General features: G+C 44.1%; 1 protein-coding gene across 1 annotated transcript in view; it reads left to right on the top strand.

The window, feature by feature from the left end:
* LOC141140706 (bifunctional protein GlmU-like) overlaps nucleotides 1–19,113 on the top strand; it is a 138,584-nt gene that overhangs the window by 89,007 nt on the left and 30,464 nt on the right. The window lies entirely within an intron of this gene.

Here is a 19,113-nt window from a genome sequence, read left to right as displayed (position 1 = left end):
AAGAAATGTTGCTCTACATAAAGATGGCCTAGGCTATAAGAAGACCAAGACCCTGAAACTGAGCTGCAGCACGGTGGCCAAGACCATACAGCAGTTTAACAGGATAGGTTCCACTCAGGACAGGCCTCGCCATGGTCGACCAAGGAGATTAAGTACACGTGCTCAGCATCATATCCAGAGGTTATCTTTGGGAAATAGAGGTATGAGTGCTGCCAAAATTGCTGAAGAGTTCGAAGGGGTGGGGGAACAGCCTGTTAGTGCTCAGACTATACGCGGCACACTGCATCAAATTGGTCTGCATGGCTGTCGTCCCAGAAGGAGGCCTCTTCTAAAAATGATGCACAAGAAAGCCTGCAAACAGTTTGCTGAAGACAAGCAGACTAACAACATGGATTACTGAACCATGTCCTGTGGTCTGATGAGACCAAGATAAACTTATTTGGCTCAGATGGTTTCAAGCGTGTGTGGCGGCAACCAGGTGAGGAGTACAAAGATAAGTGTGTCTTGTCTACAGTCAAGCATGGTGGTGGGAGTGTCATGGTCTGGGACTGCATGAGTGCTGCTGGCACTGGGGAGCTACAATTCATTGAGGCAACCATGAATGCCAACATGTACTGTGACATACTGTAGCCGAGCATGATTCCTTCCCTTCGGAGATTGGGCCGCAGGGCAGTATTCCAACATAACTACGCCAAACACACCTCCAAGAAGACCACTGCCTTGCTAAAGAAGCTGAGGGTAAAGGTGATGGACTGGCCAAGCTTGTCTCCAGACTTAAACCCTATTGAGCATATGTGGAGTATCTTCAAATGGAAGGTGAAGGAGCCCAATGTCTCAAACATCCACCAGCTCCATGATGTTATCATGGAGGAGTGGAAGAGGACTCCAGTGGTAACCTGTGAAGCTCTGGTGAACTCTATGGCCAAGAGGGTTAAGGCAGTGCTGGGAAATAATGGCGGCCACACCAAATTTTGACACTTTGGGCCCAATTTGGTCATTTTCACTTAGGGTTGTACTCGCTTTTGTTGCCAGCGGTTTAGACAATAATGGCTGTGTGTTGAGTTATTTTGAGGGGACAGCAAATTTACACTGTTATACAAGCTGTACACTCACTACTTTACATTGTAGCTAAGTGTAATTTCTTAAGTGTTGTCACATGAAAAGATAGAATAAAATATTTACAAAAGTGTGAGGGGTCTACTCACTTTTGTGAGATACTGTATTTCTCAATTTACTTGAAGGTTAGATTACTATAACCCAGCCAGCACAGAGTTCCCCCTTACATCAGAGTCTGCAGGATTCCCCCTTATAGTGCAAGGGAACTCTTATGTAAAGGGGAACGCTGCAGATCATGATGTAAGGGGGAACTCTGACTTGGAGGGGGGCTCTGGTGGATAGAGGCCACCTTCCGCAGAGTGAATACACTAAGGTAAGGGGAGGGTTACTAATATGGGGGGAACCTTTATATCAGTGCCCCCTTACATTATTGTATTCACTCCCCTTCTTACATCAGTGACCCCCCCAGACTGGCCTGGTGGTGCTGTCACTGACCTCCTCTCAGGTGCACTGTGCAGGGCTCAGTCAGACGGCTCCAGCTTGGCGGCTCTGGTTTTATTCTATAGTCTCCTCTCTACAGTCCATACACGTCTGTCTCTTCCCGTAACCCCCATCCCGGCGGTGCTCCCACTCTTGACTACTTTCTAGGATCCCCCTCAGAGACTGCAGACATGATAAAAGACGAGATGGTCAGAGGCTGCGGACATGATACAGGAGGTGGACAGAGGCTGCAGACATGATACAGGAGGTGGACAGAGGCTGCGGACATGATACAGGAGGTGGACAGAGGCTGCGGACAAGATACAGGAGGTAGACAGAGGCTGCGGACATGATACAGGAGGTGGACAAAGGCTGCGGACATGATACAGGAGGTCGACAAAGGCTGTAGACATGATACAGGAGGTGGACAGAGGCTGTGGACACGATACAGGAGGTGGACAGAGGCTGTGGACACGATACAGGAGGTGGACAGAGGTTGCGGACATACTACAGGAGGTGGACAGAGGCTGCGGACATACTGCAGGAGGTGGACAGAGGCTGCGGACATACTGCAGGAGGTGGACAGAGGTTGCAGTCATACTGCAGGAGGTGGACAGAGGTTGCGGACATACTGCAGGAGGTGGACAAAGGCTGCGAATATGATAGTGTCCTCCTCACCCCTTTACAGTAGCCTCCTCCTCTGTCCACCATCATATTACTTCTCCACATCATCAGTGTGCTGTGTCCTCCTCCTGTGCCCCTTTCACCTCTCCACTGGTCTGCCCTGACTTGTGGAGAGGTGAAAGGGGCACAGGAGGAGGACACAGCACACTGATGATGTGGAGAAGTAATATGATGATGGACACTGGACAGAGCACATCAGTCTCGGCTCGGCTCCTCTGGACCTCTGCCTATGGCGAGTGCACTGCACGAACCACCGACCGTCATAGTGTCCCGATCATCTATTCGAAAATGGCGCTGGGCGGCGCCATTATGTTATTGCACATGCCCCGCCTGGCTGAGCGTGTACGAGCTTTCCCGAGCCCGGCCGGCTTCGGAATGGCCCATGCGCAGTTGCATGGTCAGCTCGCAGCCATCTTATTAACGGGCACCGATGCCCATAACAGACTTTATCGGGCAGCCCGTAAATTTAACCCCTTTTTTGGGCTGCCCGTTAAAGCCTGTTATGGCCATCGGTTGGCAACACTGGGCGGTTCGCCAAGTAGGTTATTGAATATGGTCTGCAGGGTCGATTGCAGGTCTTTGGAGCCCTCCGGTTCAGATACACCTCTCACATGAATGTTCTTTCTGCGCCCCCTTTTTTCCAGGTCCTCTACATGTCGCTGTATGTCTCTGAGCAGGGATTGATGGTCTGCTCCCTGGAGTTAGGTCCTATGCATGGCCAGTTTTGTTTCCTGGATTTCTTCTTCGCCCATTTCTACGCTATCTGCAAGATGTTTAGGGCCAGATTGAAGTACTTGGATTTCTGAGCAACATGTGGATTTCACATCCTCTATTAGTTGCCTGAAGTCCTCTTTTGTTGGCATTGCTTGCAAATAGGTGTGCTAACAGTGAAAAGGGGATGATTAATGCGCTACCCAAAAGAAACAAAACCAGCTGCTACAAACCATGTGACAAAAAGGAAAACAAATATTAAATAAATTGTAGCGCTAAAAACACACATACACTAAAGGTAAATAAAAAGTTCTAAGTGCATGTAAACGTAATGTCCCAAAAAGTAATATATAATCCAAAAGGACGATAGTCCACAGTGAAAGTGAATAATCCATGTATCAATCCTGTCTGCTTCCCAACCGTCAACTTGTATGTCATCAACTTTAGCGAATAGATGGAATACGCTTACCAGAGAGGTTGGATTCTACTGCCATAAGCATAGAATCAATGGAGCTTGGTGCCACCCAGGGCAAAGTGGTGAAGTGTTGGAGGCAAGGGTAGAGCCTCTGCAAGGCCGGGACGTCCCCTCTTTATCCACCGAAGCAGAGCCAAAATGGATTCCAAAAAACAGAGTGGTTTCTCAGTTCCTCAGAATATGTGGAAAGAAGAAGGAATGCCTTCACATAGTGTAACTCAGGGTATTTTTATTACTAAAAAACCACGATACATGTAAAAAGTGATCACTAAGTAAAAAAGCAGTGTATAGGATCTATAAAAAGCCGCCCTACGCGTTTCGGTCCAATGACCTTCAACAAGGGCATATGGGACCCTCATAACACTGCCCAAATTTATAAAATAATGTATACCATCTAAAATAATACAAGACCAATGGGCTGTAAACATACAAACAACAATAGATACCATTGGACCCAAAGAGCATCACCTGTTGGGGTATGACACGCCCTCTGAATATGTCCAATCAATTTACCTGTGACATAAAACTTACTATATCTTTTAGACCAATAAAAATATAAGATTTCCCCATGTCTATATCAATACTTATGGCTGCAGAGTGGGCATCCACGTATAGAAAGCCCGGGAACACAGCCAAACCTGAACGTGTGACGTCAGTAACTTGAAATGTACGGACCGTGCAGGAGGGTTGCCTAGCAACCATGTACGCTGCCGCCCGAAAGCCCGCAAACACAAGGGGCGTGTCCGCGCGGCCATCACATGACGCTAAGTAGTCGGGAATATGCGGACCGTGCAGGAGGGTTGCCTAGCAACTCTGCACGCTACCGCCCGAAAGCCCGCGAACACAAGGGGCGTGTCCGCGCGGCCGTCATATGACACTGAGTTGTCCCTCATGTGGTGACTGACGTCATTCACACATGGACGCTCAAGGCAGGTTGCCAGGCAGCGGCAATGCAATGTCAGGAAAGTCCACAACAATGCGGACGCACCCGCACTGCAGTCACCTGATCAAAAAAAAGGATCTTTCCCATAACCCCTGACGTAAATCAGTGTGCTGGGAGAGATTGATTACATTCTAAAATGAGCACCCAAGCTGGATAATCCTGGCGACACTCAGAATGTAAAGGGGGACATGCAAAAAATGAGGAAACTAAAAATGTGAAAAAGAAATGGAAATAAAAATATTGAGAAGCTAATAAATAAAAACCTGTTCATTAATGTGTAAAATGAAATATCAGGTGATAAATGAAAAATAAATGAAAATAAAATAAAAATAAAAAATGAAAATGCGGTAAGTGGACCGGACCTGAACTCAGCCCAACCCATTAAACCACATACAGACAAAAAATAATAATAATGTGCGTCTTGACTCAAGGTCAAGACAAAAATCTGGTATTAAATAAATGGAAATCATGTGAATGTTAGTACATGTGTATGGATACACATGTGGGGAAAATATATATAAATGTATAAAAATATATATATGAGGTGTATTAAAATAATATGTGGAAATATACTAAATAGAAGTTGCTGTAGTGACCTGAAAAGGTGATAATGGTGATGAGGTGAATGAAGAAAAATAAAATTGTGTTAGGATAGGTTGATAAACGAGTTCAGATTCCATTCCACGTTAAGCCCAAACGGGAAATAAGATCTGAGCTGGTGTATCCAGTACGTCTCCAGCTTAGATACCCCCTGCAAGCGGGACTCGCCCCGCCAATGGGGGACAAACTTGTCAATCACCTGGAAAGTACTTCCCGTGGGGTCCTTATTGTGGTGAAGTAAGTAGTGTCGGGGTACCGTATGTTTATCCTTGCCACTTTTTATACCCGCAATGTGTTAATTTACATGTATGGTGAATGTTCTGATGGTCCTGCCCACGTATTGCTTTTTACATGGGCAGGTGATCAAATAAACCACATACTGAGTGGTGCAGGTGGCAAACTCTTTCATATGGTAAATACGTGAGGTAATGGTAGAACTAAAGGTGTTCATTTTACATCCTATTTACACATTATGTGCACATACATTGCACCTACGACACGGGTAATAGCCTTGGCATTGTTGGAAGAAGGAAATTTTCTTTGAGGGATCTATGATGTTAGGGGCAATTTGTCCCTGTATAGAACGGGCCCCTCTGAAAATGACCCCAGCATTTTCCGGTAACGCAGGATCTAGAAATCTATCACTCTTAAGTACCTTCCAGTGTTTTCTGAAGATGGCCCTTATTTCCTTAAACTGGGTAGAGTATGTAGTGAAAAACGACCATTTGGCTCTGGAATCAGAGGTATTAGTGGACCGTCCAATGAGTGTCGAGTTCCTATCAATCTGTGACACTCGATTGATTTCTACATCAAGTTCTCCTGCATTATACCCCTTAGCTATAAATCTGTCCTTTAATATATGAGATTGAGCATAATAATCATTAATTTGGGAACAATTGCGACGCAATAGTAAAAACTGGCTGCGTGGAACAGACCGTAACCATTGGGTATGGTGACAACTGTCAGACGGGATGTACCCGTTACGATCTGTGGGTTTGAAGTAAGTTTTAAACTCCAAATGCTGGTCTACTACCATGATTTCCAAATCTAAAAAATGAATAGAATGTAAACTGGCCTCATAGCTCAGGGAAATACCACGATCGTTGGCATTCAAAAATGCCATGAAAACGTCCAACGACTCACGGTCTCCCTGCCATAGGAGGAGGATGTCGTCAATATACCTGACCCAGAGGGCCAACTCTGGTCTCTGGCAGGCACAGACGACATCCTCCTCCCACTGGGCCATGAAAAGGTTGGCCAGGCTGGGGGCAAACTTAGCCCCCATGGCCACACCTTTTTGTTGTACGTAAAACTAGTTCTAGAACCAAAAGTAGTTGTGGCCGGTGGCGAACCGTAAAAGCTGCATGATAAAATTGCGCTGCAATATTGGCAACGTATGGTTCCTGGATAGATGTTTTTCAACCGCATTAAATCCCAGCAGATGTGGTATGCACGTATATAGCGCAGCCACGTCGGCTGTAACCAAATATGTTCCCTCTTTAAGCTTAACTTTTTCTAGACGTTGGATAACATCCCTAGTGTCCTTCAGATAGGACAGAGTGGATTGAACCAGTAGTTGGAGAAAGAAATCCACATATCTCCCTATCCTGGAGGTGACCGAGTCAATCCCGCTGACAATAGGTCTGCCAGGGGGATTGACTGGGTCCTTGTGGACTTTAGGGAGATAATATATTGCGGGGATCCGTGGAACAAGGGGCACCAAATAATTCTTCTCTTTTTTATTGAGAATCCCCAAAGCATAACCCTCACCGCATTTTCATTTTTTATTTTTATTTTATTTTCATTTATTTTTCATTTATCACCTGATATTTCATTTTACACATTAATGAACAGGTTTTTATTTATTAGCTTCTCAATATTTTTATTTCCATTTCTTTTTCACATTTTTAGTTTCCTCATTTTTTGCACGTCCCCCTTTAAATTCTGAGTGTCACCAGGATTATCCAGCTTGGGTGCTCATTTTAGAATGTAATCAATCTCTCCCAGCACACTGGCGTATTCTCTAAAAGGGGATTTATGTCAGGGGTTATGGGAAAGATCCTTTTTTTTTGATCAGGTGACTGCAGTGCGGGTGCATCCGCATTGTTGCGGACTTTCCTGACAACCTGCCTTGAGCGTCCATGTGTGAATGACGTCAGTCACCACATGAGGGACAACTCAGCGTCATGTGACGGCCGCGCGGACACGCCCCTTGTGTTCGCGGGCTTTTGGGCAGTAGCGTGCAGGGTTGCTAGGCAACCCTCCTGCACGGTCCGCATATTCCCGACTACTTAGCGTCATGTGACGGCCGCGTGGACACGCCCCTTGTGTTCGCGGGCTTTCGAGCGGCAGCGTACATGGTTGCTAGGCAACCCTCCTGCACGTCACACGTTCAGGTTTGGCTGTGTTCCCGGGCTTTCTACACGTGGACGCCCACTCTGCAGCCATAAGTATTGATATAGACATGGGGAAATGTTATATTTTTATTGGTCTAAAAGATATAGTAAGTTTTATGTCACAGGTAAATTGATTGGACATATTCAGAGGACGTGTCATACCCCAACAGGTGATGCTCTTTGGGTCCAATGGTGTCTATTGTTGTTTGTATGTTTACAGCCCATTGGTCTTGTATTATTTTAGATGGTATACATTATTTTATAAATTTGGGCAGTGTTATGAGGGTCCCATATGCCCCTGTTGAAGGTCATTGGACCGAAACACGTAGGGCGGATTTTTATAGACCCTATACACTGCTTTTTTACTTCGTGATCACTTTTTACATGTATCATGGTTTTTTAGTAATAAAAATACCCTGAGTTACACTATTTGGAGGCATTCCTTCTTCTTTCCAAATAGGTGTGCCACTGGGGGGTAAAAGAGGTGCTTGAACAGGCCCATAGAACTGGGGGGGGGTGATGATGGACAGGGTGGCAGTGGTTGGGGGCTCGTTGTAGCCATGCCAGAGGCCAGGTGCGGTATTAGTACCGGAGGGTCCCACGGTTCTGACCATATTGAAGCCTGCACTGGTTGGAGGGGCCTCACACTGTGTCCCCCAGGTGGGAGGGGGGCCGGGGAGTGGGCCTTTTGTGCGTATATGGTCCTTTGTGCTGGCTGCGCTCTGGATGAGCTAGGATCCTTTGAGCGGGATAGTCTCTGTGCTTTGGGGGGGTGAGGATGCAGCCGAGGCCCAGGAGGCCGCATGTAAGTCCGCAGGCCCTTGAGGTGTCTGGCTGGAGGGGTATGCAGGGCCTGGTAGGGCCGGGAAGTCCAGGGAAAAGTTTGAGGTGGTAGGGGATCCAGGATCTGTCTCATGGACGCAGGGGTCTGAGGCTGTCCTCAGCAGCCTCGGGAATGCTTCTGAGCACTGTGTGTAATGCTGGAGGGGGGTCAGACATAGCGGTCTGTCGTCCATGTGGTGAGGCCTCCGGGGAGGTGGGATGGTCCGGGGACTCACCGCTCCGGAGTGTAGGGCGGACTCCATGGGGCCCGTAGCAGCCAGCAGGGGACCTGTGGAGGTCCGATGCATGGAGGGAGCTGAAGAAGAGAGCTGCATGGTGGTCCGGGAGTGGGATGCATAGACGTCTGGCACCATGTTGTCCTCTCCGCCTAGTGCCATGTTCGGCGGATAAAAGAAGGATCAGAGGTCCGCCGAGGAGCCCAGAGGGGGCTGCGATGTGCCCCGGGCTTTGGATGAGTGGGTGGTCCTCGATCTGCCCATGTAAGTGTGGTGGATCCTCCCGTGCCGTTTATGCTGCGGGCTGAGAGAGCTGGAAGATCAGGCACCCATCCAGGTGAGCTTCCGGTCACGCCCCCGAGGATGCTCCATCTTATTGGAAATAAAAGGTCTCATCTCTAAAATCTTCTTGAATACGTGGCATGACAGATTCCAGCAGCAAGTAAATGACACCAGTTACAGTACCATCAAGAAAGAATAGTCCAAATAATCCATGCGCTGACAAGCTGCACCACACCGTCACTTCTGGTAAATTAACATGATGTTCCTCCATAATGTGCAAATTCTGAGGTGCCCAGTAAGTGCAGTTGTGGCGGTTAACTGAATCAGGCGCTAAGTACAAAAAAGTACATGTATATTTTATTTTAAAATTTGAAAGTGAACTGTATGATAATAAATACTGACTTTAATATCACTTTAAGATATTGTATCATTAATTGCTAAAGGGTGTAATTACGTACAAAACTATACCCATGGTACTCATAGAGCACAATTATTACAATTTAACAATATATTCAATTTAAAAAGAACAAAGGTATTTTCAAAAACACAACATTGGCGTAACTTCAACCTTCTATATACATCTACTGTATTTACACATGTAAATATGGTCTGAAAGAAATTTCAAAGTTCTTATAGATAGTCATTAACAATGCAATATTAATAACAAAAATGGAGAAAATGGGAAAATAAGGGAGGGAAAAGGGGGGGGGGGGAAGGGGAGAGGGAAATCGGGACTTTAATTGAAACTTGTGGATACAAGGTAAATAAATATAATTAATTGAGTAAAATTCATATTTAATAGTTCATGGCCAGGGTATATTATGGTAATAATACAAAAACCCAATTCGATTCATATATGGTAATGATACAAAATCGAACAATATGCATGATTGAACATATAAAAATACAATATAGACAATATAATCTGGGGCCTCTCCTAATCCCCAACATTGATGATACACAGGATTATACAATAAGGCAATACAGGGTCCAATGGATCACATACATACACACACACACACACACAATAATGCCCTATTGTGGGGCCTCATAGATCCCTATCATAGATACTAGTTAAAACTTTCAATATAAGGAGCAGCGCTGTGAGTGTTATATGCTTATAAAATTAAACCTTTGTAGGTATAACTAAACCAATATGGTAAGATAAATAAATAAGCACAAGATTGAAATAATTAATATCAAAAGTTCATAATCAAAACATATATAATTGATAGCAGTCCTAATCCGTGACCAAAATCCAGATAGGTGAAGTGAAGTGGAGAGACATAGGCAAGGCCCCAGTCTAAAGGCAGGAATGCAAGTAGGAAGTGGATGAATCCTTCACCGCACCACTGTGATACTGATAAAAAAATGCGCGCTTACCAAACGGCAAGCATAGGAGAGCTTGCGACCTTAACCCGGTTGGGGCCTTTCATGGGATGGAGACACCAACATACCACTCCGTAAACCTTGAGATAAGCCCGCTGTCCACCAGGTAACAAACAATCCCTCTAATGCTGGGGCGACGTCAGAGTGTGACGAAACGTACGTTGGGCGTGCTGACGTGCTGCATCTACCGTCTGCAGGACGGGTGTTCGCTTCTAGCCGGCCGGCTCTTTATGCTTATGTGCATCTACCACATTGTAAGTTTGATTTTAATTTCCTTTATTAAATACTTAACCAGGATTACGCTATGTTGCTCTCCTTTTTTTCCTTGGGGCACTTCTTGTGAGAACAACCCCTAGCTAGGAGTTTATTATCCCCACATTAGAGGGATTGTTTGTTACCTGGTGGACAGCGGGCTTATCTCAAGGTTTACGGAGTGGTATGTTGGTGTCTCCATCCCATGAAAGGCCCCGACCGGGTTAAGGTCGCAAGCTCTCCTATGCTTGCCGTTTGGTAAGCGCGCATTTTTTATCAGTATCACAGTGGTGCGGTGAAGGATTCATCCACTTCCTACTTGCATTCCTGCCTTTAGACTGGGGCCTTGCCTATGTCTCTCCACTTCACTTCACCTATCTCGATTTTGATCACGGATTAGGACTGCTATCAATTATATATGTTTTGATTATGAACTTTTGATATTAATTATTTCAATCTTGTGCTTATTTATTTATCTTACCATATTGGTTTATTTATACCTACAAAGGTTTAATTTTATAAGCATATAACACTCACAGCGCTGCTCCTTATATTGATTGTCTTTAGTGTGTGTATCTCACCTTTTAGCGGCTGCTTTTGTTATTTAAATTTTATTGATTTTTCACCTTATCAATTTAAATTATTTTCTTGATTGTGTTAAATTTCTGCATATATAGCGCTGGTGTCTTTCCCTTCCACTAGTTAAAACTTCCCAAGAAGGATTCACACAGACACCCATGGAACCTATTATCTGAGATAATAAACATAAAGTAGTTGGAATGGGTATGACAAAGTACACGGCATCTGTAGCTCAACACGTTTCATAGCTGTAGCCAATTTTCAGGACGAAGCAGGAGAGCTGGATCTATGGTTAAAAACTATAATTATATTGGTTCCTAAAAAAAGTTTTTAGGGCAATATTGATAAATAGCAATAATCGGGTGGATATGAAAAATCCCCCTAGGGCGTGTTACTCACAGGGTGTCTGTGTAGTGATGGCATGGCACTGAAGGTTGCAAATCAGACAGAGAAAACCATTTCCGGGAGCTGTAACAGATGTCGGCCAATGCGGGACAACAATCAAGGGGGGTATAGATCAATGATAGTGGTTGGGTAGATGAGTGGGATCAATCAATAAGGGCCTCTGTGAAAAATAATATAATAGATGACATTGTGTAGATCAAAATTGTGCAAACTGGCCCAAATATATAGTTGGCCAGTGATAATTATTCAACAGTGGCTTATTAGGAGCCCAACTACAAGGTTAAAAATAAGAAGTGGGGAAGGTGAACAGCTAATTCACCCAATTGCAGAACAAAAATTAAGTGGAATCAAAACAAACCTGTGTGGTGACTGTTGAAGGCTGAGATTGCCTCGTTCTAGGATATAGATCGAGGTCCCATGTGATAATAATATACAATGTGAAAAAAATGACACGAGTGCAAAAACCACCGTGGACCAATCCCACATGGCCAACACTGCAGCACCCCACTAACTTCATGCAACTGTGCAGAGCGAGAGTAGAGGAGCTGTGGTGCACCGATGATATAATCGGGCAATTGGCGCCAATCAGCTCTCACCGTGCTCGCAGGTGTAACAACGGCAGGAAAGCTCCACGTGGGCGCCGCACGTCCGGCGCACAATACATGACATCGATGCTCAGTGTCAGTGCACCCGCCCATCCCACGTTAGAACGGCAGGGGAGGAGGGGGAGCCTGCAGTGGGCATCACAGCTCCCGAATTAAATGACAGCGCGGATGGTCACAACCACCATACATAGCAGTCTGAGGGGACATGTTAAGTAGTTAAAATAAATGAAGGGGACAACTTCGGCCAACCGGGCATCATGAGAGAGTATATAGAATATCATCCAATGGACTAAAGACTACCTCTCAAATAATAAAAGGCGCACAACCACATGTTTCCATCCTTATACTGACTATTATAAGAAAGGAGAGGAATTGGAATTTGGGACTTTAAATGAGGAAATGGCCTGGTAAGATCAAGCACCTCCATCCCTGTCATTATGGAGAAAATGAGGAAATAAGGGAGGGAAAAGGGAGGGGGGGGGAAGGGGAGAGGGAAATTGCGACTTTAATAACAAGAAGATGAAATTAGAGAGAAAATGCTGCCCATATGAGCTTATATTCTCTTCACTGCACACAATCATATAGATATGTAGACATCAAAGCTATAATATGCAAAATAAATCCTCAGTGTTAGACTTTGAGCTCTGTGTTCTCATTATTTTTAAGCAGAACTCTGGGAAAATAGCTAAAATCACAGTATATATACAAACATTGAACAAAAAAAAAAAAAAAAAAAAAAAATATATATATATATATATATATATATATATATATATATATATATATATATATATATTATAACCACATTTTGTCATGTTACGTACAAAAATGTAAATGTATTTTATTGGGTTTTATGTGATAGACCAACACAAAGTGGCACATAATTGTAAAGTGGAAGGAAAATGATAAATGGCTTAAAAAAATGTTTACAAATAAATATGTAGCACCCTCTAGGTAGCTAGGTGCTAGAGTGGGGATTTCTTTTTGGTTAGGTTTAGGTAAATTTAGGCAGGCCTGGCTGGCACCCAGGCCTGTTTGTTTTGATTTGGTCTGGGCTGGGAGTGGCTCAGGGTAGCAGCTGGTGACTCACAGGCAGCATCACTGAGACCTCCCCTTTCTTTCTAGAAGATTCTAGAGAGGAGGAGAGGAGAGGTGGAGCTGCCTGGGATATTCCGAGAAGCCCATACCATTTCCCAACCTGGATTGGCAGGGAGCAGGCCTCCTTAAATACCCTGGGTCAGCCCAGCGGGGGAGGAGTTGGAGTTGTTCTGAGCTATGGAGATGGAACGCTAGGCTGTCGGGCTTTGAGGGAGCCCCCTAGTCTGGGGTGGTGACCTTGGGCCTGGGCAAGTCTCCAGAGATAGGAACAACTGGTCACAGCCAGGAGAGCTGGTGAGTGACATGCACAGTCAGGAGGACTGGGGAGGCACGCCTGAGAAGACTGGGAGGATGCAGTCTGGAATGGGTGCAGAACCAGTGGTGTGGACTGTGGTGTCATGGGCAGTGGGGAAGGGCAGCTGCAGTCAGGAGGGCTGGTAGGGCCTGAAGATGGATTACTGGACTTAGTAGCTGAAGTTAGAACACCTAGCACCAGGAACGTTCTATTGCTCACTATAGGGGCCCGCGGTCCTTGCCTACAAAAGGCAGTTGCTAAGGCCTGGCTGAGCCAGTGTCAGGCCTAACCACACAGTGCTAGCTGTGCCTGGAAGTTCAAACAAGTAGAGTGCTGGAGGTTCTGGAGACTGGTAGTCTGCAGCAAGAGTTGTGTTGGAGGAAGAGAGACGTGTATATACCAAAGTGTATAAAGGTTGTCCCAATCAAATTGTTCAAATTCCACTGGGCATCCAATATTTCCCTTACCCCATCCAAGTTAAATTCCCCCAATAAAAATACAAAACAAAGCATATGGGCTGTTCATTGTCTTAGAGTGTCTGAGGATTGAATGCCGGGCTGGGCAGGATGACAGGTGGGCCACATCACTTAGCAGCCCCTACGGGGGTACCGCTACAAATATGTGAAAAGTGTGGCATGCATTTGTATTCAGCCTCCCTGAGTCAATACTTTGTAGAACCACCTTTCACTGCAATTACAGCTGCAAGTCTTTTTGGGGATGTCTCTACCAGAGTGAAATTTTTGCCCATTCTTCTATGCAAAATAGCTCAAGCTCTGTCAGATTGGATGGATAGTGTCTGTGAATGGCAATTTTCAAGTCTTGCCACAGATTCTCAATTGGATGTAGGTCTGGACTTTGACTGGGTCATTCTAACAGATGAATATGCTTTGATCTAAGCTTTGATCTAAGCATTCCATTGTAGCTCTGGTTGTATGTTTAGGGTCATTGACCTGCTGGAAGTTGAACCTCTGCCCCAGTCTCAATTCTTTTGCAGACTCTAACAGGTTTTCTTCTAAGATTGCCCTGTATTTGGCTCCATCCATCTTCCCATCAACTCTGACCAGCTTCCATGTCCTTGCTAAAAAAAAGCATCCCCACAATGTTATGCTGCTACCCCCATGTTTCAAGGTGGGGATGGTGAGTTCAGGGTGATGTGCAGTGTTAGTTGCTTTCAGGCCAAAGAGTTAAATTTTGGTCTCATCTGACCAGAGCACCTTCTTCCACGTGTTTGCTGCGTCCCCCGCATGGCTTCATGCAAACTGCAAACTGCAAATGGGACTCTTATGGCTTTCTTTCAACAATGGCTTTCTTTTTGCCACACTTTCATAAAGGCCAGATTTGTGGCGTGCACAACTAATAGTTGCCCTGTGGACAAATTCTCCCATCTGAGCTGTGGATCTCTGCAGATCCTCCAGAGTTACCATGGGCCTCTTGGCTGCTTCTCTGATTAAAGCTCTCCTTGACCGGCCTGTCAGTTTAGGTGGACGGCCATGTCTTGGTAGGTTTGCAGTTGTGCCATACTCTTTCCATTTCCGGATGATGGATTGCACAGTGCTCCGTGAGATGTTCAAAGCTTGGGATTTTGTTTATAATCTTCACTAAGGTTCTCTAACAAACCTCAGAGGGCTTCACAGAACAGCTGTATTTATACTGAGATTAAATTACACACAGGTGGACTCTATTTACTAATTAGGTGAGTTCTGAAGGCAATTGGTCCCACTAGATTTTAGTTAGGGGTATCAGGGTAAAGGGGGATGAATACAAATCCATGCCACACTTTTCAGATATTTATTTGTAAAAAATTTACAAATTTGTAGAAATTTGAAAACCATTTATAATTTTCCTTCCACTTCACAATTATGTGCCGCTTTGTAATTGTCTATCACATAAAAATAAATCACAAAAAAAAATAAATTTGCGTTTTTGGTTGTAATATGACAAAATGTGAAAAATTTCAAGGGGGTATGAATACTTTCTGACAAAACTACCTGACAAAAGATCTCTTCTGCCAGTCTTGTTATTCAAATATTATCCAAAATAATCTGCCAGATAGCACAGCCAGTGACCTCGCTAATCTCCATGGCACTTTAGGAAGATAGCCTGGTCAAAAACTCACATCCAGTCGGTTGACTGGAATATGGCAGAAAACTCATTTGCTGATTTCAGTGCCTTTCCCTCCTGTAAGCTAGCTATCCTAGACCTGTTATTGTGCCCAAACGCAACCCCTGAATACATAAAAAGTGTAGATTTTGCCAAAGCAGCTCAGTAAGATGCAACTGGTAATTTTTCAGCAAAATCTTTTTTTTTTTTTCAGAATAACCCATCCCTATTTACAAATATTTCTGCCACTTTAGATACTAAAGAAACAGCACAGACACTACAATAGACTCTATATTCTTGCAGTCTCTTCAACACCTATCTATCTATCTATCTATCTATCTATCTATCTATCTATCTATCTATCTATCTATCTATCTATCTATCTATCTATCTATCTATCTTATTTATCCATCTCCCTATCTCTTTCTTTAATTATGTCTTTCTTTAACATAGGAGGTTGCATATACATTTTAGCAGCTGCCTGTCCAAATATTCATGTTTATCCTCTGTTATAGGTTAATTTCCATATTAAATATGTAGAGTAATACATTAACAAACCCAGTATAAAGGACAGTGTTACATAGAGCCTCTTCTATTTCTCCCCTGGCCTGAGAGGTTTTAGACATGGAACCTGACACTTTCTGTGAGGCAGGTGCATGGAAATTAAACCTCTATGCATAAAGGATAATTGTGCAATGTGTAATGCTTAGATGCCAGTTCAAACATGGCATAAATGGTTAATTAATGTTCAGTGTATAATACTAAGCAGCGTACGCGATACCATTCTTTTTATGTAACACTTAATATATTTAACAGGCATTTTTTTAGTAATAGTCAAAGGTTGTATGAAATTTCTTGTAGTCTGATTAGGTCGATTTTAGGATTAGCCCATGTCTAACCAGTTTTAAGTTTGAAAATAGATCTTTGTGTTACATTGGCAAAAATATGTGAAAGATACACAAGGTGCCTCTGTTACCTTTAATTCTACTCTAATCAATGAACATATCATCAATGTGTTGCAAAACAGAAGTAAATTTTCAAACATGTATGGAAACAGCAACTTTAGGCATTTGCTGTCTGTGTGCAACCCAAACAAGTGGCCACTTACCCCATATTTTGCTTTGCATGCCTGCGGCCACTCTTGTTGTTTGTATTATTTATCTATCAAACATGGTGTCTAGGCATGCCCACTATATCCAAAATGTTAAAATTGGTATTGGCTCTAGGTGTACTTTCATGTCAGTAGGAACAGCAGCCCTGATCTGCCAAAGAAAATAGCACACAGGTAAGAAGATAGGGAGTGGGAAGCTGTAGAGACACAGGCACACAGAAAGGGGAATGTGAAGGGGAAGATTGTGTTGACACAGGCACAGAGTAGATGAAGGGGGGAGTAAGAGGCTAAGACACAGGAGAGGAAGGGGGTAGTGAAAGAGTGTGGAGACATAGGTACACAAAAGAGGTAAGGGGTAGTAAGTGGCTGCAGAGACACAGGCACAAAGAAGAGAGTTAATACACTAGGCTGGTGCGCCCCTGTTTTTCTTTTGTCTCGGTTTGCACAAAGAAGAGGAAAGGGGAATGAGAGGCTGCAGAGACACAGGCACAAAAAAGAGGAAAGGGGAGTGAGAGGCTGCAGAGACACAGGCACAAAAAAGAGGAATAGGGAGTGAGAGGCTGCAGAGACACAGGCACAGAGAAGAGGAATAGGGAGTGAGAGGCTGCAGAGACACAGGCACAAAGAAGAGGAAAGGGGAGTAAGAGGCTGCAGAGACACAGGCACAAAGAAGAGGAAAGGGGGAGCGAGAGGCTGCAAAGATGCACACATACAAGAAAGGAAAGTAAAAGTGAAAGACTAAAGAAATCCAGGTGCACAGGAGAGTGCAGAGAAAGAGACAACAAATCATACAAGAATGGAGTGTAGTTTATGTCCAATATTATTATTAGTAAATATAGTTTGCACAAATTGCTTCAAATCATTGATGGTACACAGTAACAAACTCATCGATAATATGCTCCCATTATGTCTGTGTTTTGGGGGTGTCTAGTCTTTTTAACAATTTTGATTCTGTTCCAGAGCATATATATTCATTTGTTTTCAATTTTTTTTCTCGATTAATTTTATTGGTTTTCATTATGCTCACCAGGCTGACACACGCAGGTACACTTATGCCGCGTACACACGAGCGGACTTCACGGCAGACTTTGCCCGGCGGACTTTTCGACGAACTTTATGACGGACTTTCCGAATGAACGGACTTGCCTACACACAATCCACCAAAGTCTGTCGAATTCGTATGTGATGACGTACGACCGGACTAAAAAAAGGACGTTTATAGCCAGTAGCCAATAGCTGCCCTAGCGTGGCTTTTTGTCCGTCGAACTAGCATACAGACGAGTGGACTTTTCGACCGGACTCGAGTTCGACGGATAGATTTAAAACATGTTTCAAATCTAAGTCCGTCCAACTTTTGAGAAAACAAAGTCCGCTGGAGCCCACACACGATCGAATTGTCCGACGAAATCCCGTCCGCCGGGCAAAGTCTGCCGTAAAGTCCGCTCGTGTGTACGCGGCATTACATTTTATTGTTATTTAATTTTTTTCTATGTGGCTGAATACATCAGTCACTTTAAATAAACTACTTATTAATAATAATTACATCGATCACCTTAAAGTGTTATTAAACCCACAACATTAAAATCAGTCTGTATATTGCGTAAAGCATGCTTGTTATACTCACTGTGGAGACCTAAGGGGTTAATCCTCCGCATTGTGCAAAAAGGCTGTTTGATCCTGTCTTCTCTGATCCTCCCCTCCTTCCACTGTCCCCTGATAATTTACTGCTAACACAGAGCCTATGGAGTCAGGCTGCAGATGCTCAGTTTGCTTTGTATTGCTAGAGAGATTTTTTTTTCTTTGGAGAGTGCATGTGATCAGCACAGGGCCAATCAGCACTATCCAGACAGAGGGTCAGGGGGCTTGCAGTCTCATAAGACACTCAGAAAACTCCTCCTACAAGCTTTAAATGGTGCTTGACTAGATACTGATAGAAGTCACAAGACTGCTCTAACTGTTGATGAGAAAAGGTTTTTAGCAGTTTATATTTACTAAAATAATTGCAATCCCATGTTCTGTGTACTGTGGGAGACCAGATATAGTGATTGCAGGGTCCTGGGTTTAGTAACAGCTTAAATGATTAACTCAACAATATTGTTTTGCAATTTTTTGTAGTTTTGTTTTTTCATTTTTCCTTATATACATCTGCTGTATAATAGATATTTTTCAATCTTGATGTTTGTGACCAACTTTGATGCCTGTGGCCGGTTTTACCCATTTGATTGCTTGTTTAAGCACCTGTGTATTTTGTTTGTCTGTGTCATCCATTTCTATCACATGACATCCAATGATGCTCTTATAAACACCCCCTTATGCTCAAAACTCCCATCCCCATGATTAAGCTCCAAGGGGCAGAGCCAAACATGTTGGGGCATGGCTGTCCTAGAGTTCGGGCAGAGGCTGCCATTCATCTCACTTCAAGCACATCGGTCTGCTTCATGATGTGCGGCTTATGGATCTTTTCCTTTGCCATTGCTGAAGAATGGAGTGTAGCCGAGTGTCGACTGTTGTGATCTATCCCTGCTTGTTCTCCCCTCCCCCACCACTGCGGGCATTGGGGTACAGAGGAAGTGGCATCATGTGTGGGCTGCCTT

This window comes from Aquarana catesbeiana, linkage group LG04, assembly GCF_042186555.1.
Source record: "Aquarana catesbeiana isolate 2022-GZ linkage group LG04, ASM4218655v1, whole genome shotgun sequence".
Classification (NCBI taxonomy): Eukaryota; Metazoa; Chordata; class Amphibia; order Anura; family Ranidae; genus Aquarana; species Aquarana catesbeiana.
The sequence above is the reverse complement of the archived record's forward strand: the minus strand, read 5'-3'. Positions and strand labels throughout refer to the sequence as shown.